Raw genomic sequence first — 26,506 nt, forward strand, 5'->3', positions numbered from 1 at the left:
GTCATAGGCATTACTTTAAATGAATTATTTTAAAATTTATATATATTATTTCAAAAGTCGTAAAGTCATAGAGATGAAACACATCACTTTGTTACTTAGATCATTCTCATTTATTCTAATTATTTCATTTACTATTTCTGTGGGGTTTCTCATTATGAATTAGCATTGAAAGTTCATAAGCTAGTTCTTGACAGTGAATAATGAGCAAATTGTCATATTTAGCCCATGCTGACATTTCTGTTCTCTGTTTGATGGTGGTTGACCTTATTAGTTGCACTTACGAAATAGAGTTTAAAACCTAAAAGTCTTGGATAATTGAAAGTAAACTACCATGTAACTTGTCACAATTCCAGCCTTAGGAAGATTTTTGGATGTTTTAACTTACCTTAAGATGTGCAGGAAGAGAAAAAAATCATTACTTGGTGAACAGAAATGTTAATACAAGCACAGGCCATAATTTTAATTATCCTTCCCAAAGCAACCAGTTGATTAACTTTAGAAAGGTCATATGAAGCACAGATGGCAAAAGTATAGCAAAGTTGCATTTTATGAAGTGCTCAATATATAAGCAAAGGCTGCAAGCCTATTTCTTCTAGAGGAGAACATATTGCGTATCTCTGAAATGTTTAATCATTAGCTGGTTTCTAAGCGCTCTCAATTGATTTAAGTACTTTTTCTTTTTAGTAAATTAGGTAGACATTTTCTTTAGTATTGAATTCAGATATACTGGGTTTCTTATTTGAACAAAATTTACAATTATAAACAGCAACATTCTCTAACATACTCAAATCAATTACTTTTATATGTCAAGACCAACTGCCTTCTTGGCTTTTTTGAATGCTTGGCTGTTTTGAATGCAATTAAGGTAAATAAATGATTAACAAGGTCTTGCTTATGAGTTCATTTTCAATGAAAGCAGACTATTGCCTATACTTAAGAGTAATATATGGTGATTAAATTTTAAGGGTTCGATAGATCCATATTTTTTGCTAACTGAATTTATTCATCAGTGCATGTTTTTTTGGAAAGGAAAAAAGAGAACTGGGGAAGGATTAAGTTAAAATTGGAGAAGACATTTAAAATTAAAGCAGAGATGGCAGTGCAGGAAGATTGTAAATAAGAAATTTAATTATGGAAATATAAAAGGTATTCTTATAGTAGAAATATATCAAGAACATAAAGCTCTGACTGATGATTTCCTTTCTCCCACCTACAGGGTAGGAAAAGGATCTGGTAAATATAAGTGTATGTCAATTAATATGTACATGAACAAATATACAATTCAGAAAAACTGTCTACAAAATAAGTAAGCAATATTGAAATAGGTGAAGTTTTAAGAGGATTTGTTTTTTCATTCTGCAATGAGTATCAGTTATGAGGTAACGACAATCTATATGTCTTATATTTAAATATCACTGATGGAATGATATGGTATATCTGTATCACAGTTCTTGTATGATAATAAGAATGACAGTGTATAAACACATGTACATGAAGAAAATGGAGTTAAACCAATAACTACCTAGCACTTACTTGAATATAAGTAGACAAGGGTACAGCATCTTACTGAGCAGAAATAGGCAACAGAATGAAAGTTATAGAAATATACATTAAAAGAGACTATCCTTTCCATATTAACAGAATTAGGGCTCTATAGCTATAAATAAATAATATTTTTGGCATGGGACTCACATCTTTATGTATTCATTATTTCACCACCTTTTGGTAAAAGGTAGATAATTAAGCCCTGAGTTATAATAGTCAAAAGTTCAATGGAAAATGGCAGTTATTGACTGAGATTTTGTGTGAGTGATGAAACATCTAAAAAACATGCAGATAGTGTTATATTCTAACAAATCAATTAACCACATTCTCTATCAAACAAGCATATTGTCTTTGTATAGAACTTTCATTTGTCCAAATAAGAATAAATGACTCTCTTCTCTACTGCATATAAATCATCTTGAGTTCTAGGTCATTTGGACTTGGGAAGGCAATTAACCTAGGTCAGCCTCATGAAGCAGTGGGAGTCTTGAGAAAAACTAAGTGTGGGGCAAAGAACAAGGGAGGGAGGGAGAAAAAGTATTTGAGACTGAGCTGAAAATGCAAAATATAAGATACAGAATTTCTAGATGAAATCTAGGAGACTCAAAAGACCAAAAGCATGCATTTCAAAATAGAAACAGCAACATAACGAATTGACAATATTCATTTATTCAACAAATAGTTGTTGAGTAGGTACTATGTGTCTGCTATTGTGTTAGACACTGCAAATATAAAGATTAAAGACGGAAGCTTCCATTATCTTCAGAGTGACAGAAATAAGTGAGAAGGCCAAAAAGAAGTGATAATTTCAGGTTTCAGTTGGTTACAAGAACTTTAAAGAAAACCCAAGCAATTATAGCTACTTCAAATGATCTTATGGGTCTTAGGGTAGGTCACTCTGAGATCTTTATGCTAAGATGTAAAAGGAGGTAAGGAGTAGCATCCTGACAGAGAGAAAAAACAAAACAAAATAAAATGGATTGTGCCAGTCTAAAGAGAGCTGTACTTTCGGTGTATGCCTGTACTGAAACAATTCTCCCCAATTAACATGATATTTATCTGAGTGGCAAAAAAATCTAAAATATTTTCATAATATATAAAATGTGATTAAAAATTTTTGGTCAGCAGTTTACACATAAAATGATTTTTTTTTGTTAGTCTGTCATGGGACATGTGGCCCATTCTATCCCACATAAGTCCATAAGGATGGAGGTCCTAATTATGATTAATTAAGATACATATCAGATTTAACAAGTACAACTTAATACATCTTCATTATTTATCAGGAAAATTTTGTCATATAGGCCATCATTTTCCCCCAGATTAACAGCTTGCAACTAAACAGCACTTATAATTTTCCATACATTCTTTGATACTACAGATATTATTTCTATTTTATATGTGAGGAAACCAAGGTAGAGGGAGATTATGCATATTACTCAAATGCCATAGAGCTAGTAAGTAGTAAAGGCAAATTTTGAACCCAGCAGGTCTGACTTCAGGATCCATGTGCTTATATTCCCTAGAATATTGTTTGAACTTTTTAATTTCATATTTAACCAAAGTTAATAAAATACCATTTTGCCTGACATATCATTATGTTTTGTCTATATTTCTCATCAACAAGATAAAAAAACTGAAATTTGTACAATTAATCCCTTTTTCAGCCAATTCATGGTCCCATCCCCCAACTTAAATGTAATCATTCATGTATTGCACAATTTTAAATGGGGGCAAATCCTTCCAGGCAGGCAGAGGGCAATCACATCTTACGTGCAAATCAGTCTGGAATTGGTTATGATTATTTGAAAAAAAATACTGAAGGAAAAATTCTAAGTAAAGCAAAGGAGTGTTTAAAACAGGACTTTACTCGCCATAGCTAGAAACAAAGAAAAATGGAAATTTGAGACTTCCTTCATTTACTTCCCTGTATGACACCTGTTAATTTCCACGACTATTTCCCAAGGTAAGTTTCATATCTGCACTCCATAATCTTTTCCTACTTCTGTTAACAACTACATAGAAAAGAAACTCAGGAGTCAGAATTTCATGGATTCTTAATTAAAACCTCTACAGTGTACAAAACAAGAAATAGGCACTGGGAGGAAGGCCTTGCCTTACAAAGCTTGAATTATTGATGGAAGGATAAGCCAACTACACATAGTAGTTTAATAGAACATAGAAATGTACTTATTATTTCCTTTGCATAATCTAGACTGTAAAAAAATAAGGCTTAACATCACTAAGGTAAACATGGAAAACATCCTTAAATATTATTTCACTGAAAACTAAAAGATCATGTTACTTAGCAATTTTTTATGATAACTTAATGAGGGTAGAAGTCATTTTCAGTATAACTCCAAATTCTGTGGAGAATGCTGAGGAGTACTGCACTTCTACCTACGGCATCTCCCGCCTCAAACATCATCTACTCCATGGCAACATGCCTGCTTTTCACAATTCTTTCTGCTGAAACTATACAAATATTAAGTCTGAAGATCTGTGACTTTGTCATATTCACTTTTTTTAGTTTTGTTTTTTAGGTGCTTTGTGTATTGTACATGTAATTTATAATTTAAAGGAGTCAATTATTTCATGGTTGCCCAACATCTATGAACAAAATTGGAAGAACTATTTACCTTTAATTTACTGGAAAGAAAGTAGAACCTTATTGGATTTTAACATTTCTGTTAGAAAAAGTTAATAGGGTGAACTGATTGTGCCTCTGAGAAGCTAAGAATTTATCGGTGTTATTATAAGATTTTCTAAATTTAAATGGGTTTCATCATTGATGATGAGCGTCTATGTGGGAAAGCAGAATTTTAGCAGTGTCTAATATTAGCTTTTAGTTCTGTCTATTTAGAATGGCATCATCTAAATTTCGTTTGTTCAGCATAAGACAATGGCTAGAAAATTTCTTTAGCATCAACCTTCAAACAAATTTTAGACAAATAATTACAACCAAATCCTTATCATTCAGCCACAGGTGCTTGTGGTGAATAGAAATATTTGAAATATTGCATTTATAATAAATATTTATGTCCAAACACAATATAGAGTCAAAATATTTCATCTAGTAAAATGATAAAACTTTTCATTTATTCATTTAGGCAATTTCTACTTCAATCTATTCTTTGATGTGTGAACCTCAGCTCCAGAGAATTTCTCTCATATATGAATGCCTTGCCAATGGCATATATTCTCTGAATAGAAATTGATACTGCAATTGTTCTAACAACAGTCTGTTACTTGCATAGAAAAGACAAATATTGTTATACTACATTTATTTGCATTAAGAATGAAAAGATGGATAAAGACCATTGAAGGAGTAACATTTGAAATGTGCTTTTTTATAACCACTGACTAAACAGCTTTTTATAAGCTTTCTGGTTGCACAGACTAATAATCATGCAGATGCCCTATGTTCTCATTTTCTCTACCACTAACTCAAGCAGTTATCTTGCAAGTCAGACAAATTCTGATCTAGGTGAATCCGATCACTTTTCTAACCTGAAATTACTAATCTGCAAAATAGAAAATATCTAATCTACTACACATAGTATTCTGACAAAACAGTGATGCATTCCATAAACATTTTATTTGACTAAAAACATGTGTTAATCAATATTCTGATATAATAGTAAGATAAATAAATAATAGTATTATTTTTCTTTTAAATATGAGTCAGATGATTAGAGGAATAGATGAATATAAATAAATATTCAAAGAAATTATTTCTTCTAAAGTCTCTAAGAATTTGGAAGCCCATGTCAATATACAGGACTGTCTTTAGGAACATCTAAGATGCCCATTGATTATTATGACATTTTCCTTACTTCCATGTGGATCCCACCATGTATCTGCACACTGAGGCTCCCCAAACCATACAGCCTTGTGGTGTTGCTGCGGTGACTACAGTTCAGCAATTCCATCATTATTGATGCTCCACAGAGGGAAAACCTGTGGTGGGGTTGGTGACATAAGGGAAAGAGGAGAAAAAGAAATCAGGTCTTCAAATGTAAGAAGCCCTGGTGTTTTTGATCACAGGTCAGGCAAACTTTATTTCACAAAAGCTTATTTCATGAAGGCTTCCAGAAATAATTATTGAAAATTAAACAAGGCTAGATTTTTGCATTACAAGTAGAAGCATAAATTTGGATGGCTTAAACAACAGGAATTTATTGTCTCAATTTTGGAGGATAAAAGTCAGCATCAAAGTATCAGCAGGCCACAATTTTTAAAGTCTGTAGTGTTCTGGTGGTAGCTCATTCTCTGCAACCCATCACAAGGTGATCTTTCTCACTCTCCTTCTGTGACTTCTACTGCTATGTCCAAATTTCTTCTGCTTCTAAGAATGTCAACCATATTGGATTCATTCACACACTGATTCAATTTGGTCTTATCCATATAGAATCTTAGTAGATCCTACTTACAATGAGTTCATACCTGCAGGACTGGAAGTTACACTTGAATATTTTTTTGTGGAGGGCATGATTCAATTTACCATGAGACTGAATATTTTTTCCAGAGGCGTCATGAACTAAATGGCTAGCAATGGGAACTTCAGGTGTAAGAGCAATCTAGAGGGTCAGAAATATTAATGAAGGGAATATTGAAGGTAATGTAATATATATTTAACTAAAGAATAAAATTAACTGTAACAAAAAGAGGCAGATTTCTTCTCTAAAGCATTGTCACCAATGGATTTTTGCCTTCTCCTTTTACTATAGAAGTCAAATGTCAAAGTATGCAATGTTATGGACACCAGGAAAGAAATACCAATCCTATTCCTAAACCTAATCAATTCATCAATTTACACAGGGATCCAAGCATGTACCACCTTTCTTTTTCTGACAGCTAGGCAGATACAGTGTAGACAGCTATTACTTCAAATCTCGCCATTTTTCCCCCAGTCAATATACTATGGTGGAAGGAAAACTTCTGTTGTGACAAGAGTAGATTTTCTCTGTTACTGAAATAGTGGGTAACTGGTGGCCACATACACCCTAAAGAGAAAAATCATTTTTTGACAGGACTTCTTATTTTCTTCTTCACCTATTTCTCTTTTCTAAGTTTTCTACTCTTTATATTTTTCATCACAAAAGTCATTATTAATCTCAAAAAAACTCTGATGACTACATTTTTTAAATTTTTTTTATTTTTTTGTTTTTAAGGAAGGTTTAGATTACATAAATGTTACACCAAAAATATAAGGGATTCCCATATACATCCACCTCTTCCCCTCCCACAATTGCCCCCATTAACAACATATTTCATTAGTGTGGAACATTTGTTACAATTGATGAACATACATTGAATCATTGCTTCTAACCATGGTCTATAGTTTAACTTATAGTTTATTCTTTGCACCATACAATTTTATAGGTTTTGACAAAATGTATAATGGCCTGTATCTATCACTGCAGTGTCATGCAGGACTATTCCAATGTCCCCCAAATGCCCCATGTTACCCCTATTCTTCCATCTCCTTCCCCTCAGATCCTCTGGTGGTCACTGCCTTTATATCAGTGATACAGGTTCTTCCATTACTAGAATTGTTCCATTACTAGGATTGTTCAAATCCTCAATCTTGAGGATTTGGGGATGGTGAGGCCCACTAAGTTTCTGATTAGAGGACCTTATATCTCATGGGGCAGATGAATGGAATTGATGAAGACTAAAATTTGATCAATGATTTCTAGTGAAAATTCTAAAAATAGGTGATATTCAGGAATTCAATAAATTTGGTCTCAGAGCACTATATTTATTGGGTAATAGAGGCTGATGGACAAAATGAGTAGAGTATTATAATGAAGATATAATAACTACTCTAACGAATCTCCACATTTCAATGGATTGACAAAAAAGAAATTATTTCTCACTCATATGAAAGTTCCTTGTGGCTGTTAGCTGTCCGTAAAGGGAAGGGAGTGTGACTCCTACAAAAATTCAGAGACCCAGCTGCCAAAGCACTAAGAATCAATATCCAACTAGAGAAAAAAGAGAGATTAGATAATCTTGTGTGGAAAAGCTTTTAGCTAAATCTAAAACTTCCAGCAAATCTTATATAATGATTCTCTCTTATATGACTTCCTGTACTCTCCCCTTCCACAAAGGAAGAAAACCTGAAGTCCTTACCAGGTACTGTATATATCTCAAAGTCCAGTAACTCACGTGGAGCTCAATATCAAGACCATATTTGGTATGTCATGAAGTAAAGAGAGATCTCATGCTTTTCTTCATTTTCTCATACTATAGAAGTATCAAATTTGCTTGTTAAATATATCCCTTAAAATAAAATTCTCTGAAAAGCTCCAGGGTTTAATTTTAGCTGTACACTACTTTTAAAGCATACATTGTCTTTTAAAAAGATTTAAAAATATATCTAGGCTCTTCAAAGTGTGATTATAGTACTGTTTGCATTAATTACTAGAATACATGCTAAGTTTTTCAAGTAGATATTGCTTTATCATTTTTGTTTAAATTCTGATTTTTATTAATTTTATAACATAAAACAAAATCAGGTAAAAATTATAGTACTCCAAACATTTAGGAGGGTAAGTATACAATTATAAATCAAACTTTAACAATGAAATATATTGTTGTAAATAATAAAGTAACATATTTCTTTTTGAACATGAACAAACTGAATATATACTTCTTGGTCATTAAAATCGATTTATGTTGAAGACAGGACAAATTTGTTTGTCAACAATGACTCTATAAAACATTTTTGAAATTTTGTAAAAATAATTATATCTAGAGAACTGAGTGTTTTCTTAATTTTGAAAAAGAACTGCAGTTTATCATGTTTTTATAACGTTCTTTCAAATTACTATTTTACAGAGAGGTTTATGGAAATAATCATTGTCAGTAAATGAGGCTTTTATAATTCTCTGGTTCAAAGTTGCATAAGGTAAGGATAGAATGTCAAAGAGCCTTAAAGCAACCTTGAAAATCTACTAAGAAACACTGTCTTTCTTTATCTGTATTCAAGTTAAACCTTCAAATACTAAAAAGGAGTAACACCCTAGGGGATGTTTGAAAGATAAGCAGAATAGCTGTCAAGAAAAAAAGATATTCAAAATAAGGTCTCAAAAAACAAAAAACTTTTGAATGTGCCAGATTACTTGTCTCAAAAGACCCTAATCATAGGAACAGCTCACACAATAAAAAAATATAGATAACACTGAAGGTAACCAAACATAGATGTAATGAAATTCCTTTTCGTAAAGAAATGGAAGAAGACTAATTAGACTGTCTAATTTACCTTTGCTTCATTGCAATCATTCCTATATCAGATCAGACTAAATCTTGGTAACCTAATGTTTCCAAAGCACTAGCTACTCATTACATAAAGTACTTCAAAACTCATAATAGCCTAAAACTCAAAGTGTTAAACCTTGACTTTCCAATTACTTCCTTTTCCTTCAACACTTAAACCAATTTTCGATGACAATTTTAGTGATTGGAACTAACATATATATTTCTTTTCTTATTTTTAATAGTTTATATACTTACCTGATTTTTTTCACCATCATTCCTAAAATCTGGAATGACAGTATTGATCTGTTTTTCATTCTGTATATTAAGGATTCATGAATCCCTGTGTTTTAGATTCTACTTTCATTCTCTAGCATCCTTTCCCCCTTGTTACGGTGCAAGATACACATTCTTTTGAACATTATCCCACTTGTCCCCATCCTTCTTCCTTCATTGAAGCCCTACAAACATGATACACTCTAGGCAAGGGACTGTAACAGGCCCACTGGGCACTTACATGGGGTGCTTTTTTTTTTCAAATGGAAATTCTATTTGGAGATTCTTTGTGTCTGGGATCAGCCTGATGTCTTGTGGTATGTCTCCAAGTGTGGAGAAGAAACCATATGAGATAACAAAGACAATGTAGAGAGAAGCAGAGATTTGAGTTGGAGAGAAAAACACTTTGGTTTTGTTTGAATCCATGATTCTAGTCAATGCTGAGGCTGAACAGCATTTGCCCTTCATAAGAGTTTACCTACATTGTTTTGAGTTACATTTTATTTGCACCAAAAAATATAAGACCAATACAACAGGCTAGTGGCTTAGAACCAGGCAAACATATCGCATTGCTGAAATCAAGGTGTTGGCAAGGCTACCCTCTTCTTTGGGGGTTCTAGGGGAGAATTATTTTCTCACCTTTCACAGCTTCTAGAAGCTGCATGCCTTCTTGGGCTGTAGGCCTGTTCCCTCTTTAAAGCCAGTAATGATTAGTTGTGTTTTTCTTACATCATCCTATGCTGACTTCCTCTGTCCTCATATCTCAGCCCGTTTCTTCTGCCTTCATTTCCCCATTTAAATACCCTAATGATTACATTGAACCCTCCTGGAAAATTCAGAATAATCTCCCCATTTTAAGGTCATTGATGAGCAACTTTCATTGCACCTGCACTCTTAGATTTCTTTCTCCTCCATATAATATAAAATATTTACAGGTACCAGTTACTAGGATGTGGAAATCTTTAACTGACAAATTTTCTGCCTACCAGAAGCACTAAATTTAAAACAATAATGGTGGAATAATATAAAAAAATAGATTTATACATAAATATTTGTAATTTCAGCCAGTCAGGAACTATTTCCTTTATTAAAATTTTAAGATAAATCAATAAAAGCACAATGTATTCTCATAAAATCAACTGGAAAATTCACATTATACATAAATTTTATATGAGAACAGGCTAAGATACATATTTTCTGTAATTCCTATGCATTTTTGCTAGTGATATTTATTTCCCCTCATATAACTTGGGAAAAGGTAGCATAAAACACTGATTAAAAATGTCGGGCATGGCAGAAAGCCTAAAGATTTCCTGTGCCTGAGACTTTTAAAATGCTTGATTAACTTTAAAATATCGAAAGTGTTCCATGTTTGAATTTTTCTACTTATGGGTAACTCAGTACTAGGGAGTTTAATGGACAGCCAAATCTACGGGCATTCAAGAATGTCCTCATAACTTTGCTTCTAGGTCTTCCCCTCGTTTTGCACTTGGCTGACAGAGTGAGGAAGACCCATATTGAAAAGCTATATTCAATTTCCAACAAACACAGCAGATTGTAGGCCCTGGAAGTGAATGAGAAATTTCAGCTCACCGAAAGGCTGTGGGATCAACAGTTCTAGTCCTGCAAGTCTCAGCTATCATTCAAGAGGAAAAGAGGCATAGAGAAATATTCTTTCACTGCAGCTCAAGAGACTTGAATTAGTCAGAATGCATTTCACTGTGGACCTCTTACCCTCTTATATAATTTGGAACAATAAACTTTAAAAATACATACTGTTGTCATTATCGTGGGACGTTCATCACATTTGGTGAATACACTTTGGAGCACTGCTGCACCACATGGATAAAGAGGCATAGAGAAATATTCTTTCACTGCAGCTCAAGAGACTTGAATTAGTCAGAATGCATTTCACTGTGGACCTCTTACCCTCTTATATAATTTGGAACAATAAACTTTAAAAATACATACTGTTTTCATCATCGTGGGACGTTCATCACATTTGGTGAATACACTTTGGAGCACTGCTGCACCACATGGATAATGGTTTACATTGTAGTTTACACTCTCCCCAGTCTACCCAGTGGGCCATGACAGGACATACAACGTCCAGCATCTGTCCCTGCATTACCCAGGACAACTCCAAGTCCTGAAAATGCCCCCACATCATATCTCTTCTTCCCTCTCCCTACCCTCAGCAGTATATAGGGACCTCATAATGGGGACCTCATATTTTTTGAATGTTAACATTTTAAAAATAAATAAATAAAACCATAATGCCAACAACAACAACAAAAATACATGCTGTTAAGGAGTCAAGTTGTTTGGTCAAGAAAGCACTGGCCTGATTGCTACAGTTATGGTATTTCATAGGTGGATTTGCACCTATAACCATTTGATTTCATCTACAGGTGATTGCATCCAAAATCAACAAATAGATGTTTTTAATGAAAGTGTGCTAAACTGAATGAGGGTCGGCCTTAAATATGGCTGAATTCCCTATCAGGAAAGGAAATTGGACATGTTCTCTGTTCAGAGGAGGGAACAGAAAGAGAGAGAGATCTCTGTGTGACAGCGGATTCTCAGAATGTCATGGCCTAGGCAACACTTTGATTTTGGACTCCCATCCTCCTAAACTGATTTTGGACTCCCATCCTCCTAAATTGCTGTTGTTTAAGCAACCAATGTGTTGTATTTCTTATGGTAGCCCTGGCCAATGAAGATACATATATATACTTTTAATAAGGTCAAGGTTGTATATCCTCTAGTGATTATATTTGCAACTGTGTCAGATTTACACAGGGAACAAAGAAAATACCTACGCTCTTTCAGAGTAATCATAATTGCAAATACAGTCAAGATAAGATTTTTGTTTGTGCTTTTGTAGTACAAAAGCTTTTGTTCTGTTCTATTCAGAGAAATCATGTAAAAGCAGAGATTTGTTGTGATTAAAATGATGTTTGTATCATTTATGTCATAAGCTTATATATCCAAGTGTGTCTAGAATGAAGAATATCCATAAATCTATTTCTATCTCATCAGATATCAAAAGTCTATACAAATTTGCACACTTCACTACAAATAAATACACTTTTGAGTATGTTACCATATAAAATAAATATTATTACCACCATTTCAGACTTCATAATTTAAAAGTTATTTATCTGCCAAGAACCCCGAAATAATCAAAAATAACTAATTTGATACTGATATTTAACTGATGGTCCCAAGGAATATGGATTGGTTTAAGAGCCCTAAATTTTTTATTTCAGTTGAATATGCCATTTAAAGCCCATAGATTTAGTCAATGTAAGTAACTACTCAGGAAATAAATTCTCTTATGTAAATAATAGGCTTTGGAGTACAGAACACACTTAGTGATTAGCAAGGCTTGCTTTTTCTCCTATTACCCACTGCTTGCCTACAGAATATTTATGTTTGCTACCTACCTTTATTCTCCCATGTGAGTTCACAAAACACGCAGTAATAATTCTTTTTACAAACAAATTGGGTTACTATATGGCAGAGTTTCTTAAACAGCACTATTGACATTTTGCAATGGATGTTTCTTTGACTGGGGTAGAAGGAGTAAATCAATCCTGTGCAGTGAAGGGTGTTTCCCAGCCCTGGCCTCCGCCCACGTCATGCCAGAGGTCCCCCCACCCAGTTGTGACAAAGTAAAATGTCTCCAGGCATTGCCAAATGTCCCCTGAGGGGCAAAAACAATCACTACTTTAAGGACGGTGACATATTTTACTATCAGAATAAAAATGAGAAATATCATTTTGATACTCTACAGTTTAGAAAATACCATAAGCCTTATGTCTATTTGTGCATTAATTACACAAGATTTTCTCTAAGAGTTTCAGTTAACAAACTGACTTACTACAGGTCTTTCTCTATGTATTTTCTCTTTACTGAGGTAAGCAGAATGGTCATCAGAAATTGTTCATCATTCTTTTAAAAAATTAAGTGATAAATTATTCAATAATTTCTGGGACCCAAATTGCCATCCTCTTCCCCTACATATACCTCTAGAGAAACAAGCATGTACTTTTGCTGTATATTTTACTTTAAACATACAACATTTTTGCACATTTATCTAAGTGGTTTACATGTATTATTGCATTCAAGCCTCTCTCTGACTTTCCTAGTTCAGTACACTTATTTCCTCTAATTTAGAAGGCAACCGAAGCTCTGCGATGATTTGTACCTAGATCTGGACCTAACCTGGTATTGTTTCAGAGTTGGCTATATGTCTGCCTTGAATTTTACCATCCCTGCACTTTTGGTCCTCCCCAAGACAGTGATGTTGAGTACAGGAATGATGGATTTTCTTAATCAGCTATCTGCTCTTTCCCTCTCTTGCCACCCCAGCAGCTTGCATACAGCTCCTGCTGAACTGAACTAATTTCCTCTAGCTAGGAATTGCTTTGCCTCTTTTGGTCTCTAGACTCCACAAATAATATTTTTCACCTCAGCCTCTTCACTTTTCCATACAGGAGTTAAAACACAGAAATCACTGGATTTTGACAGCACAGCTTGGTTAGGTTGTAATTTTAATTTTGTGGTGCTCCCTACTGTCAGACTGGCCCTTCCCTGCTAAAATTCTTGCTGTTTTTAATAACTTCATCTTAGTTGGCTGCTCATTTTAATCAACACATATGGAAAACACCAGGACTCATAGTTTGGAAAATCTAGTCCTCTTGAAGACAATTTAAATAACTCTTGCTGAAATCATCCACTGGAAGTGTTGAGACCTTTGGGGAAATAGGCTGTAAGATGAGTGTGATACTGCTGCAGTACTTAAAAAACAGACAAAAGAACTCAAGTGGTATGGTAGTGACATGAGCCATACTCTATAGTGTCAAAATTCTGAATAAGAATTAAGTAAAAAATATCTTGATAGGTAGAAAAAGGAGTATTGGCTGCAAGAAAATGATACCTGACTAAAAGGGACTTGAACAATAATGTATGTTTTCTCTCATGAAAAAAAGTTCAGCAACAGGCTGATGCAGGGCTGACTCTCAGGCTGGACAATCTCCTTTTTTCCATCTGTGACTTCAAAACAGTCCCACAGTTCCAAACATCACAAATTCCCAGCATCATAAAACTCACAAAACATCCAAAAACAGGGAAGAGATTGGCTTACCTCACAGGGTCCTGTTTCTCCTATCATAGAGCAATTTTTTTTTCCAGAAATGCTGGATGGTTTCCCCTTATTTCCACTGGTCAGAAATGGGTCAGGTCTCCCAGTGTAACTCATCCTCGGCAAAAGATAATGGGGTCATCATCATTAGTTTATATGATAAGTTTATTCATGTATCAATTCTTGTACTTAAATTCCCAGAGAATATCATCAACAACTGAATAACAAAACCGACATATTGTCAGCAAAGTAGAAAAGGGAGAAATGAATGTGGATAATAATAAATATTGTTTAACACAATTTTTGGCAAATTTAATTAATTTAATTAAACCTAATGACCTTATGGATTAAATATACAAGCAATAAGATATTACTTTGATATGGAAACAGTACTGCAATTTGCCCTACTTCCATAATAAAGTTTAGGCACAGTTCTCTGATGATAGACCATAAAGCAGAGTATCCTGGGATAATAAAGTGCTTGCTTTCTCAGTCCTCAGAATTTCAAAGCACAGATATGACTTTCCCAGACCATCAGGGGAAAAAAGACCAAATATACGTGGATTGGCCACTAATTACAATGATCCAGGGATTAGATTTCTTTGTACCTTCCCAAACTGGATTGAATCAAATGTCTGGAAGTAAAGACGGAGCATTAGTATTTTTAAACATTAACTCTCCATATAATACTGTGCTGCAAAGGTTTGGAAACGACTGACCTAGAGTAAAGTGCTGCATGTTCCTCTGTATTTGAAATCCCCTGTTAGTGTGATAGAAAATGAAAGGTCATTGTATGTGGTCATCAGAAATAATTAATGACATTCAATCTCTCAACACTAGAATTTTTTTAAATGTCCTTCATTCTATCTTTTTCTCTTCACCTCCCTTTACCACCCCATTGTATCACGAATATCTATGATATTTCTTCCTAATTCCCTGGTCCTATCACAGGCTTTCACTTTGAACTGCCCAAACTGGTTTCTTAACAACATCTCATATCTGGATGGAGGAAAGTCATTGTCAAACTAGCACCTGTATTTCCCAGTGTGTGGTATTAAAAACTCAAGAACACATTGAGGATATGTATTTTGGATCAGCTTCTTCCTTTGAGCTAGTTCACAATGATTAATATTGAGAAGAGTAAATAGATTGTATCTGGAAATGAGCTTTTTTTATGAGGTTACACTTTTGCATTTCCTACATTGTTTACATAAGCATTTTATTGAAAGCAATGTTGAAGTTTATTTTATTTATTAGATTTCAAAATGTGCATATCCTATCAATTTAATAAGCAGAATATTTTAAAGGCATAAAACAAATATTTCTCATCTCTTGAATAGAACCTATCTAAGTCAGAAAAGCAGCAACATGTGTTTACCATGATCAGGACTAGTGGGAGCTAGGTTTAAATCCAAGTCGCTTACCATCTAATAAACTTTGGGGAAGTTAATTAACCTTTCTTTTTTTTTTTTTTTAAAGATTTATTTTTATTTATTTAATTCCCCTCCCCTCCCCCGGTTGTCTGTTTTCTGTGTCTTTTTGCTGCGTCTTGTTTCTTTGTCCGCTTTTGTTGTCGTCAGCGGCACGGGAAGTGTGGGCGGCGCCATTCCTCGGCAGGCTGCTCCCTCCGCGCTGGGCGGCTCTCCTTATGGGTGCACTCCTTGCGCGTGGGGCTCCCCTACGCGGGGGACACCCCTATGTAGCAGGGCACTCCTTGCGCGCATCAGCACTGCGCATGGGCCAGCTCCACACGGGTCAAGGAGGCCGGGGGCTTGAACCGCGGACCTCCCATGTGGTAGACGGACGCCCTAACCACTGGGCCAAAATTAACCTTTCTTAATATTTTTTTTTGACAGTTGTGGAATAGCTATAACACCTCATTCTCAGGATTGTTAGAAATATTAAATGAGACAATAATTATACAGGAACACTGTAAATATTATCTGCCTAATTATTTTCAATTTTAGACACTTAAATAAGGGGGAAGTTTATATAAAACAATAGTTAGAAATTTTTATTTGGTATGTGCACATTAACTGTTTTAAGAAAAACATAACTCTTCAAACACAGTTGAGTAAACATCATCAATTTTAAATTTGCAAGGAATATAACTATTTTAAAATCCTACATCATCTATGTGTAATATTTGTCATCAAATGCTTGCCTTTATAAGGATGAAATTATCAAGATTATTTCCTCCCAGGAATCAGCTTCTTGATTTATTTATCACATTAATAGAGATGTCCACCAGCTTTTGTCCATTAATCCAAATAGTTTAACCTGCTTGAGGTTTAGCAAAAGTATGGATAAATAATTCTGTGCAACTATTTGTATTAAACAAAAATATGGTTTACCATTTAGCTCTTCTCCCCATCTCTGGCAATGTAGGAATATCTATACTAGTAGCAATTTAATTTTGAGTTAATATTTTCTTTAATAAGTGCAAGTCATGTTAAAATGTAGACTATGATTTTTAAAAATGCAAAGGGACTATGATAAACTTTTGAATAGATTATATTACTGATCATTACTTACTCTAATTTTAACTGATCCAATTTTGTCCTAAGGATAATTTCTTTTTCTTTTTTTTTTCTTTTTCCTACAGTAAAACTGGGTAATGCATTTTTTCCAATCCTTAACAGATGCAAGCTCAAATGTTGCTATTATAATTATTTTTCCATAACCAGATGTTCCATTTAGACAAAAGTGTAAGATGCATGATTTTACTTACGTATTTCTTTTAGCAACCTCATACATTTTTAGTACAATATTAACAAAATGTGAATGCCTTCTATTGGAATTACAGAGGGCTTCAGTCCAGTCCTGTGATGCTTGTGAAGGAAAGAGGGAAATGAAACTTGGATTAGAAGAGCTGATGGGTATGTTTTCTTGGGAGATAAGAAAATGGGCTTTTTAGTTCCAACCATGCTGCCTTCCTTTATACTAATGCTAACAGCAATGCAGGAAATGTGGGCTCACAGCAAGTGTGGGATGCATTTTCTCTTCTTGCTTTCACAGTCTTTCTGCAGTAAGGATCCCTTGAGTAGCATCTACCTTTCTGTGGTGATTCACCTAAATGTCTCTGCCCTGGAGATGAAGAGGAATGCCCTAGTCTTCTGCGCATAGTTCTTGGGAGACCTCAGGCTAACCTGCCTGGTAAACTGTGCACGTTTCTAAATCCTCAGCCTTTGCTACTTGATGGAGAGAAGTCTGAAAACTTTGAAAAGAGAAGCATGTCTAAAAACTTTCTAACACCTTATCAGAGCTGCTCCTTCCTGAGGACCTTATGTTTTGCTGTGTTTAGAGCACCTTAGTAACACTCTCTAGCACTCATTTCTCTAAAATTTCTGGGTTACTCCAGTCCTTATAAGTATACCTTTTAGGTTAGGAAGCAATTAATGGAATCTTGTTTTCAAAAAAAAATCATAGTCATTATGCAACACTGTAGTTTGTTTTCTTCAGTACCCAGATTGTCTCCATAGGTCAACACAACAGTCCCTCATAAGAATCCTAGGCAGAACGGCTGTATAATATATAGTCCTAGATTTTTCTGGTGTGAACCCCTCGTTCCGATAGTCCTACTTACTTTCATTAGCACCATTGCCCTGCAGACCTGTAAAATCTGTATTGAATGTTCAGGTTTTTTCCAAGATCTCGTTGATTCATACTTGATATGAGCATATTAAAAGGGAGGGGCTTAGTTATTTTTTTTTCTCCATTATTCAGGTAAATGTGTTACATACTTCCACAGGAAAAGGGAATTTTTTAAAAAGTATAGTGATTAAGGGTCAGTCTTGATTCAGATTATTGAATCTGAGTAAGGTTCTTTGGTCATTCTACTTAGATTTGAATTCATAATCTATCACTTTTTTGCAAAACAGTAATCAACTGTCTTTAAACCTCAATTTCCTTATTTATATAAAAAATATATAAGAAATACATACTTGACCAATGGAGTTTTAAATTAACTGAAAAGATTTGTGTTAACACTTAACATCCCACCTGACAGAGCAAGCAGTGAAAGCACACTAGCAATAGTAATAATAATAATAGACAACGATATCACATTTTCATATTGAGACCATGTATTTGTGTGGGGAGGGTTTCATGTATGCATATACATGTATTATGTGAGTTAACCAATACTTTCCTCCACTAAATTACAATGTCAGTACTCTCAAATATGAAAGAATTGCACATATTTGGCATGCTACTATTCCTGAAATATTATTGCAATTGTTATTTTAATAGTTATCATTTGTTGCAAACACCTAATTATTAATAATCACATAAATTGAGACTCATCACTTCTCTAATTACTCACATGCATATTTTGAGTAGTGCCTTTGACCTGGTATTTGAATTGGTTGATTTCTATCACACTTCAAGTGCTCTTCTCATATGTGCTGACAGCTAAAAATTCTCTGATTAGTCTCATATATATGACAACTTGACCAATAGAATGGGAGAAGAGGAAATGAGATGGGAGTCATTTCCCTGAAAAGAGAAAGATGCATGTCTTATCCATCCCATATATGTTTGCAACATTCCAAAAGCCATAGGCCATTTGAAAATAAATTTAGAGTAGAATATCTTCAGAATTTTAATTAGAAATATTGATATAAGATTAATATCTATAAAAGGTAAATAGGTATCATTTTTTAGAAAAGAATATGAAAACTAAACTATGTAGGTCATTTCAGGTAGATTTCAGTGAATAACTTGAATGGTGTATATTTGTATCATGTTTTAGAAATTTCATATAACAGGTTTTAAAATATAAAGGTTTTGCTAAGAATACAGCATTTTACTGCACTTATAACCAGATAATAGAGAAGGAATACTAAATTCTATTATTCATGAAAAATTGCTGCAAGGTGAATTTCGAAATAACACATTTCAACCTTTCAGCATAGCACTAAATTTAGCCCACTACAATTTAGAGGTAGAGCAAAACCCAGGATAAATACAGTGTTGTGATCAAATGAAATTGTTAGCAATGTCTGCAATGAAAGACAAAATTACACTTGGGGGGTGGGGCTGAGAAGTGATGCATTGGACTAAAAAAGCTAAATTTAGATGAGAAAAAAATAGCTAGTTCACTGACCCAGAAGGTCCAAACACTAAATATATTCTTTCATTCACAATAGAGAAACATGTGATTAAAAGAATTGGAGCTCAATTGTCTCTTCCATAAAAAAAAAAAAAAAAAATCCCAAAAATACAAAATGAAACCACTTGATATTGTGAAGAAGCAGATGAAGGCAAAGAGATTAGAAAATGAAAATTATTAGCTTTTGGAAAAAAGTGGTTAATGTCAAGGGAATACATTCAGGAAGGGAAAAATCTAATAAGTATATTATACATCCTAATGTTTAAAAAATCATCAATAGAAAATTTCCAATGACTATGAAAAAAGAATAAATTATGAAATGAGGATTCCGGTTCTCAGTCAAAAATTGATGTGTGATTTTTTCAGTCCTGATCATAAGCAATGACTAAGATTTTACTAGACATGTCTCATAGGGAAAGTTGCTTTCCCCACACCAGACTTGGCACACAGTCAGTGCCTTGCAGTCTCTGAAGGGAGTTGCAGCCAAGGACTCAGGCCCTGCTGTCCAGTCATGTCCTACATATATCTGCATCCCTAATTTGAGTCCTTCCCTTGTGCATCTGCTGAGACCTCTTTATCAGAGTGAGGACGGAGATGGTGAAGACACTTTCCTCACCTCTTATTCAATATTTAATACTTTTCCACTTCAACTCTTCCTTTTCTCCCAGTTTTCTTTAAAACCACAAAAACACTATGTTTTTCAAACAAAAAAATAGTAGTACAAAAGCCCCACACTTTCCAGAAAATCATTACATAGGCCTTTCAAAGAAAAAAAAAAAAATACTTCATTATATGTTTTCATTTAGGTACTTGGAAAAAACGCATGTTCTGGGCTGATTCCTAAAATATATCATATTACCACTCTTCATTTTTTGGTTCAAAGTATAGATTATTGTCATTCATGTATGTTTTTTCTTCATTGTTACCTTTTATATTATTCACATACAGACTGGTTTATAACTTAATATTCCATTGGTTTACTTTTCTGCAGACTCATCAGAAGGTTGATCAAGTAATGGCTTTCTCTGTAGTCTTTCTTCAAGAACTTAGGAATGGAGACACATCATCAAGATGTATCACAAACTCCAGTCCTTACCAACAATTCCAATGGAAACATTCTTTGTAGCTAGGTTCTGTACTGCAGGAAGTAATACTCTTAAGGCAAGCAGACCATGTTTAACCAGATCATGCAAATTGTACTCCATTAATTCAGTATATTTGTATCACTAAGAAAGTACAATGTATCTCTAGGACTGTACAAGTTGATTGAGAATGGGCTCCAACTGACATAGTTCTGCTGTCAAAATAGTTAGCAGATGGATATATTTGGAAAATGTAAGAACCCATATCATCTTTATCAGCAATGAACAGCCCCATACCATTTGGTCTCAGGTCATATTGTTGTTTTGGTATCTGAGTCTTGTTTCCAATTAGAGCTACAAGATCAGACACAAGAAGAGGTCTGCAAAATATATGTTTAGAATCCAAACACTCTTGGTAGATGAAATTACATAACAGCCCAGCAGCAGAAGTAAGCCCTATAATTAAGACATCAATTTGGTTATCAACATGGAGATTTTTTCTTAATGGGGAACAAGTTATAACAATGCCCTATCCAATGCCAGCAACGTGGCATGGGGTATTTTATTTCATAACAACTGTAGTTGAAACTTGTTTGACAGTTTCCATTGTGTATTCAATTTGATGAATCCTGCCCTGAGGGATCCAAACAGTAACATCATTGTCATACTGGCTGCAAACCATGGCCCCAGCTTGGGCCAACTTTGGCAGGGATATTTTGTTCAGAGTACCCTTGGCAGTGAGATATCCCTGACTTCTTTGCTGATCCATATGACCCTCACCTGGCCAGTACCTTGCAGTCTCTGAAGGGCAGCAATCCATATGGATAAATGGAAAAGGAAAGCCAGTGTTTTATTCATTGTTAGCATCTTACATATAATCTTGCAGTGTTATTAAAGGTTTGATTGTTACTTTCAGTTTGGCCTTTTGTCTTAATTGGCTACTTCATCATCTGACAACTCAGCTCAGGTCTCTCAGTTCAGTTCAACTCTCAACTCTAAAACTTTTTAAAAAATTGCTGTATCTTTACTAGAAACAGGAGAAAACTAAATTAAAACCACAACAGAGTTCAATGTTATACTCTTTGATATTCTTGTCTTAGCTATAAAATGGGTTGGTTTAAACAATGGTAATTAATGGTTGATGGTTTTGAGTTTAGGAAAAGTCTAAAATTTAAGTGTCAGCAAGGTGATACTCTCTCTGAATATGGTAGCACTCTGCAGCTGGAAACTTGTGATCCTTCTGTCCTTGGCTTCTGCATCACATGACAGTGTGAAAGGCATTATCCTATCTCAGCTGGGTTCTATTGACTTCCAGCTTCTGTTCCTCCCCGTGGCTTTCTCGTCATAGATAATCCAATAATACAATTACGGCCCAACATCATTCAGTTGGGCCACACTTAAACTAAAAGTAACATCATTGGGAAGCAGCTGTGGCTCAATTGATTGAACTCTCATCTACCATATGGGATGCCCTGGGTTCATATCTCAGAGTCTCCATGTGAAGGAAAGTGGCCCATGCCTGCAGAGAATTGAGGACCCATGCCCATGGAGAACTGATGGCCTGCGCCTGTGGAAAACTGCAGCAGCAAGATGACACAGCAAAAGGAGACAAGCAGACACAGAAGAATGTGCAGCAAATGGACACAGAGAGCAGACAGCAAGCAAGTCACAAGGGAGGGTAAATAAATAAATAATAAATCTTAAAAAATATCATCATTGCAAATAATCTATTTACAATGGGTTCACACCCACAGGAAAAGATTACAAACATATTATTTTCTGGAGTACCTAATTAAACCTATTATACCCCTAGTCTGTAAATAATTTGCAAGCTTATGATTTAAATATACTTCATTCCTTTAATCAAAATTTATGTTCACCTTACTCTCACCCAACTACTCTTGAGGAAATGGTTCATTAATTGGTGTTACCCTGGATAACCTTCATTCCTGAAGGATAAGAGTCTAATTTAATGCCAATGCCATGGTGATCTGAAATAATACTCAGTAAGATTGCAAGTTTTTGAAATTCTTCAGTGTATATTATCCAATATTTTATTTGATTTTTCCTCATGAATTGTCTATGTGCACTGGAAAATCATGTGTTTTTACTTTTGGTTATGTGTGCTATATTTAAAATATTATTTAGGTCATTTGATTGATAGTGTCCAGAGCATTTATATACTTATTTTTACTTACTTGCTCCATGAATTACTGAAAGAAATTGATGTTAATATCTCCAGGTATGCCAAACATGATTATTAGAAAGTCAGGATTTTTAACTTAAGCCCAATGATAACCACAAGGATAATTTATTTTTAAAAATTGTATTTTATTACTTTTTCAATTATTTTTTCATTTTCTTATTAACTTCATTTGGTTATTTTGTTGGGTTTCATTTTTGGAGAGGCTTTGGATCACAGAAGGGTCCCAGCAGTGGCAAGGGAGGATCACTGGTGTAGCATATCAGTGATGTAGGGATGCAGGGGAAGGAGTTCACCTGGGACATGCCTCTAAGACATATGACTATATTCAAGTGTTCATAGGACATTGTCTTGGTGGGTGAAGATCCACAAAATAGCTGAAAGTGTATTGAATTCCCATCCTAGGGAGATCTGCTACATTCTTAAATAGACAGCAAGAATCCTCCAAGTGCAAGGGCAATGTTAGTGGAAGAAGACAGACCATTATGCTGGGCGCTTGATATTTATGATTGTACTTATGAACCTTTTCTTATGAATTTAAAACTTAGCCTAGTATTATATAATGCCTAAGAGTAACATCCTGAATCCTCCTTATTGCTCAAATGTACTCTCAATCCAAGCCAAACTCAGCATATAAATGCACTACCCACCCCAGAGTGTGGGCCATGACTCCATTGGATGAGCCTACCTGGCACTGAAGGATTATTATTAAGCACCAACTAGCAATGCATCTGGAAAAATACCTTGACCAAAAGGGGGCAATGGCAAATACAAATGAATTTTTATGGCCAAGAGATTTAAAAGTGAGTTGAGAGGTCATTCCAGAGATTACACTTATGCAGGTCTCAGCACAATCTCATTGACTGCCACAGTAAACAGTGCCTCAAATGATGGGGCTCCTGAGGCCTCTAGAGATAACCAGAAACTATAAGCAGGGGGACAGCTCAGGACTTTGGCACTATGTCACTGGGCCTTACTTTGATATTTATATTCCCCAACTTAACAGAGTTAGACATGTTTATAGGTCTCTACACATAACTCTTCTGCCCCTTTTATTTGAACCTATAATTAACACTATACTTGATAAATATATGTCCCAGGGACTTAAATCTTTGGTCCATCCATGTGCCAAATGAACCTTGAATTTCAGCAGAGTTGCAACACCTACTCTCCAGTTCATTGAAGTCACGCAGGATAGTTAACAACACCCATCCCAAGGATTAGAAATAGTCTACAACTGCAAGCAAGATAGCTTCATCCATCTGCCCCATGCGATCTCAGCCCCCTTTTAATTAGAAACAGAGTGGGCATCACCATCCCCAAATCCTTGAGATTAGGGAATGAACAATGGGCTAAAATAGACTTATTATTATTCTACTACATACCTTTTATTATTCTAACAATGGGAGAACTCTTATCATTGATGGAAAAGCAGTAGCCACCAGGGATTCTGAAGGATGGGAGAGGGAAGAATAGTTGTAATATGGGGGTACTTTCAGGACACTGGATTTGGCTTGCATGACATTGTAATGGCAGATACAAACCATTATGTATTTTGTCATAACTTTCAAAATTGTGCAGGACAGAGTGTAAATTATAATGTAATCTGTAGTCCATGGTTAGTAGCAATGCTTCAATATGTGTTCAGAAATTGTAACAAATGTACTACACTAATGAAGGATGTTGTAAATGTGGGAAAGTGTGGGAGGAGGAGAGAGTAGGGCCTATGGGAACCCATTATGTATATTATGTAATATTTATTTATGTAATCTAATCTATTTATGTAATCTAAATATTCTTTTAAAATTTAAAAAAAAATTAAAAAATGCATGAGTTCCCATTCTGGGGAACTCCCCAAAGTAGCAGCAACAATCTCCCAAGTGCAAGGGCAAAGACCAGTGAAGAAGGATGGTCCAATGATGGGCCCTTGATACTGATAACTATGCTTATGAGTCTGTGTGCCCGAAATTGCAACTAAGCCTAGAGTTTCAGGGTGCCTAAGAGTTACCTCCTGAGAGCCTCCCAGTTGCTCAAATGTGACCACTCTCTAAGCCAAACTCAGCATGTAAATGCATTACTTTCCCCCCAGCATGAGACATGACTCCCAGGGATGAGCCTCCCTGGCACCAAGAGGTTACTACCAAGCACCAGCTGGTTATGCAACTAGAAAAAGACCTTGAATAAAAGGGGTAAATGGTAAAGACAAATGAGTTTATATGGCTAAGAGACTTCAAAATGAATCGGGAGGTCATCAGAGGGGTCATATATACGCACCTCTCAGCAGGATCTCAGAGACAGCCAAAGAAGATACAACCCCAGGTAGTGGTGCTCTTGAGAGCTTTAGAGACACCTAGGTCCTACAGTCATGGCAGATGGCTCCAGCATTCAGTGCCTTACCAGTGGGCCCAAATATGGAATATGTGCTCCTCATTGTGATGCAATTGGACTCAGATTTGACCTCTCTACACATGCCTCTTTTACTGAACCTGTGGTTGGCACTGGGGTTGGTGTATGCTCAGGAGAATTGAATCTCTAGATTGTCCATGTGCCACATGGCCCTGAGTCTCAGCAGAGTTGCAACACCTTTTCTCCAGTTCATGGAACTTACCAAGGTCAACTAGCAGGGAGGTGAAGATGGTCAACCACCCCATCAGGGAACTGAGAGAGTCTACAGCTGCAAGCTGGAGATTCCCATCCTTCAACCATGTGGGATCTAAGCCCCCTCTCAATTTAGAGGTGTAGTGGACATTGCCATCCCAGGGTCCTCAGGATGGAGAAATAAAATATGGATTAGAGTTGATTTACTGGTATTCTACTATAGAATTATTGTGACTCTAGCAATGGAAGAAGCTGTATCATTGATGTAAAAGACAGTGGTTATAGAAGTTTCTGAGGGCAGGGAAAGGGAAAAAAGAAGTGTGATAGAGTTGTCCTGAATGATACTGCAAGGACAGATGCAGGACATTATATGTTCTGCCATAACCCATTGAATGAACTGGGAGAGAGTATAAACTACAATGTAAACTATAATCCATGAGGTGTAGCAGTGTTCCAAAATGTTTTCATCAAATACAATGAATGTTCCACACTGATGATAGAGGTTGTTGATGTGGGAGGAGTGGGAGTTGGGAAGTGGGGAAATATGGGTACCTCATATATTTTTAATGTAGCATTTTGCATGATCTATGTATCTTTTAAAAAGATAAAAAATGCATGAGTAACAATATGTATAAATTTCAAAAGTATGCTAGTAAGCCAGACACAAAAGTCTATTTACTATATTTTCCAGTTATAACATATTGTAGAAAAGGCAAAACTATAGTGATAGAAAGCCTATCAAGCATCTCCAGGGACTGGTAGTGGAGGTAAGAATTTGATTGCAAGAGGATATGAGAGAACATTTTGGGGTGATGAAAATGATCTATCTTGATTGTTGTAGTGGTTACATCACTGAATAGATTTAAAAAAAAATATTAAAGTGTACACTTAGAAAAAGTGACTTTTTTTGTATGTAAATTATAACTCATTAAAACTGATTAAAAATACGTATGAAAGTGGACATTAAGAAGAATACTAAATCCAGATGATGATACCATAAGAAAAGAAAATTATAGACCAGTACCCCTTATTAATATAGATGCAAAAAATCCTCAACAATGTGCTAGCAAACTATATCCAACAGCACACTAAAAGAATTAGAAACCTTTATCATGTGGGATTTATGCCAGGTATGAAAGGGTCTTTCAATATAATAAAATCATTATTGTAATGTAGCACAACAATAGAATGAAGGAATAAAAATACATGAGCATCTCAACTGATGCAGAAAATGCATTTGACTAACCCCAGCATCCCTTCCTGATAAAAAGACGTAC

The 26,506-nt window shown here is 35.1% G+C and overlaps 1 pseudogene; it reads right to left on the reverse strand.

The window, feature by feature from the left end:
* Positions 1-20,323: 20,323 nt before the first annotated feature.
* Positions 20,324-21,110, reverse strand: LOC101437530 (proteasome subunit alpha type-1 pseudogene; annotated as a pseudogene).
* Positions 21,111-26,506: the final 5,396 nt, after the last annotated feature.

The sequence above is a fragment of the Dasypus novemcinctus genome, chromosome 15, assembly GCF_030445035.2.
Source record: "Dasypus novemcinctus isolate mDasNov1 chromosome 15, mDasNov1.1.hap2, whole genome shotgun sequence".
NCBI lineage: Eukaryota > Metazoa > Chordata > Mammalia > Cingulata > Dasypodidae > Dasypus > Dasypus novemcinctus.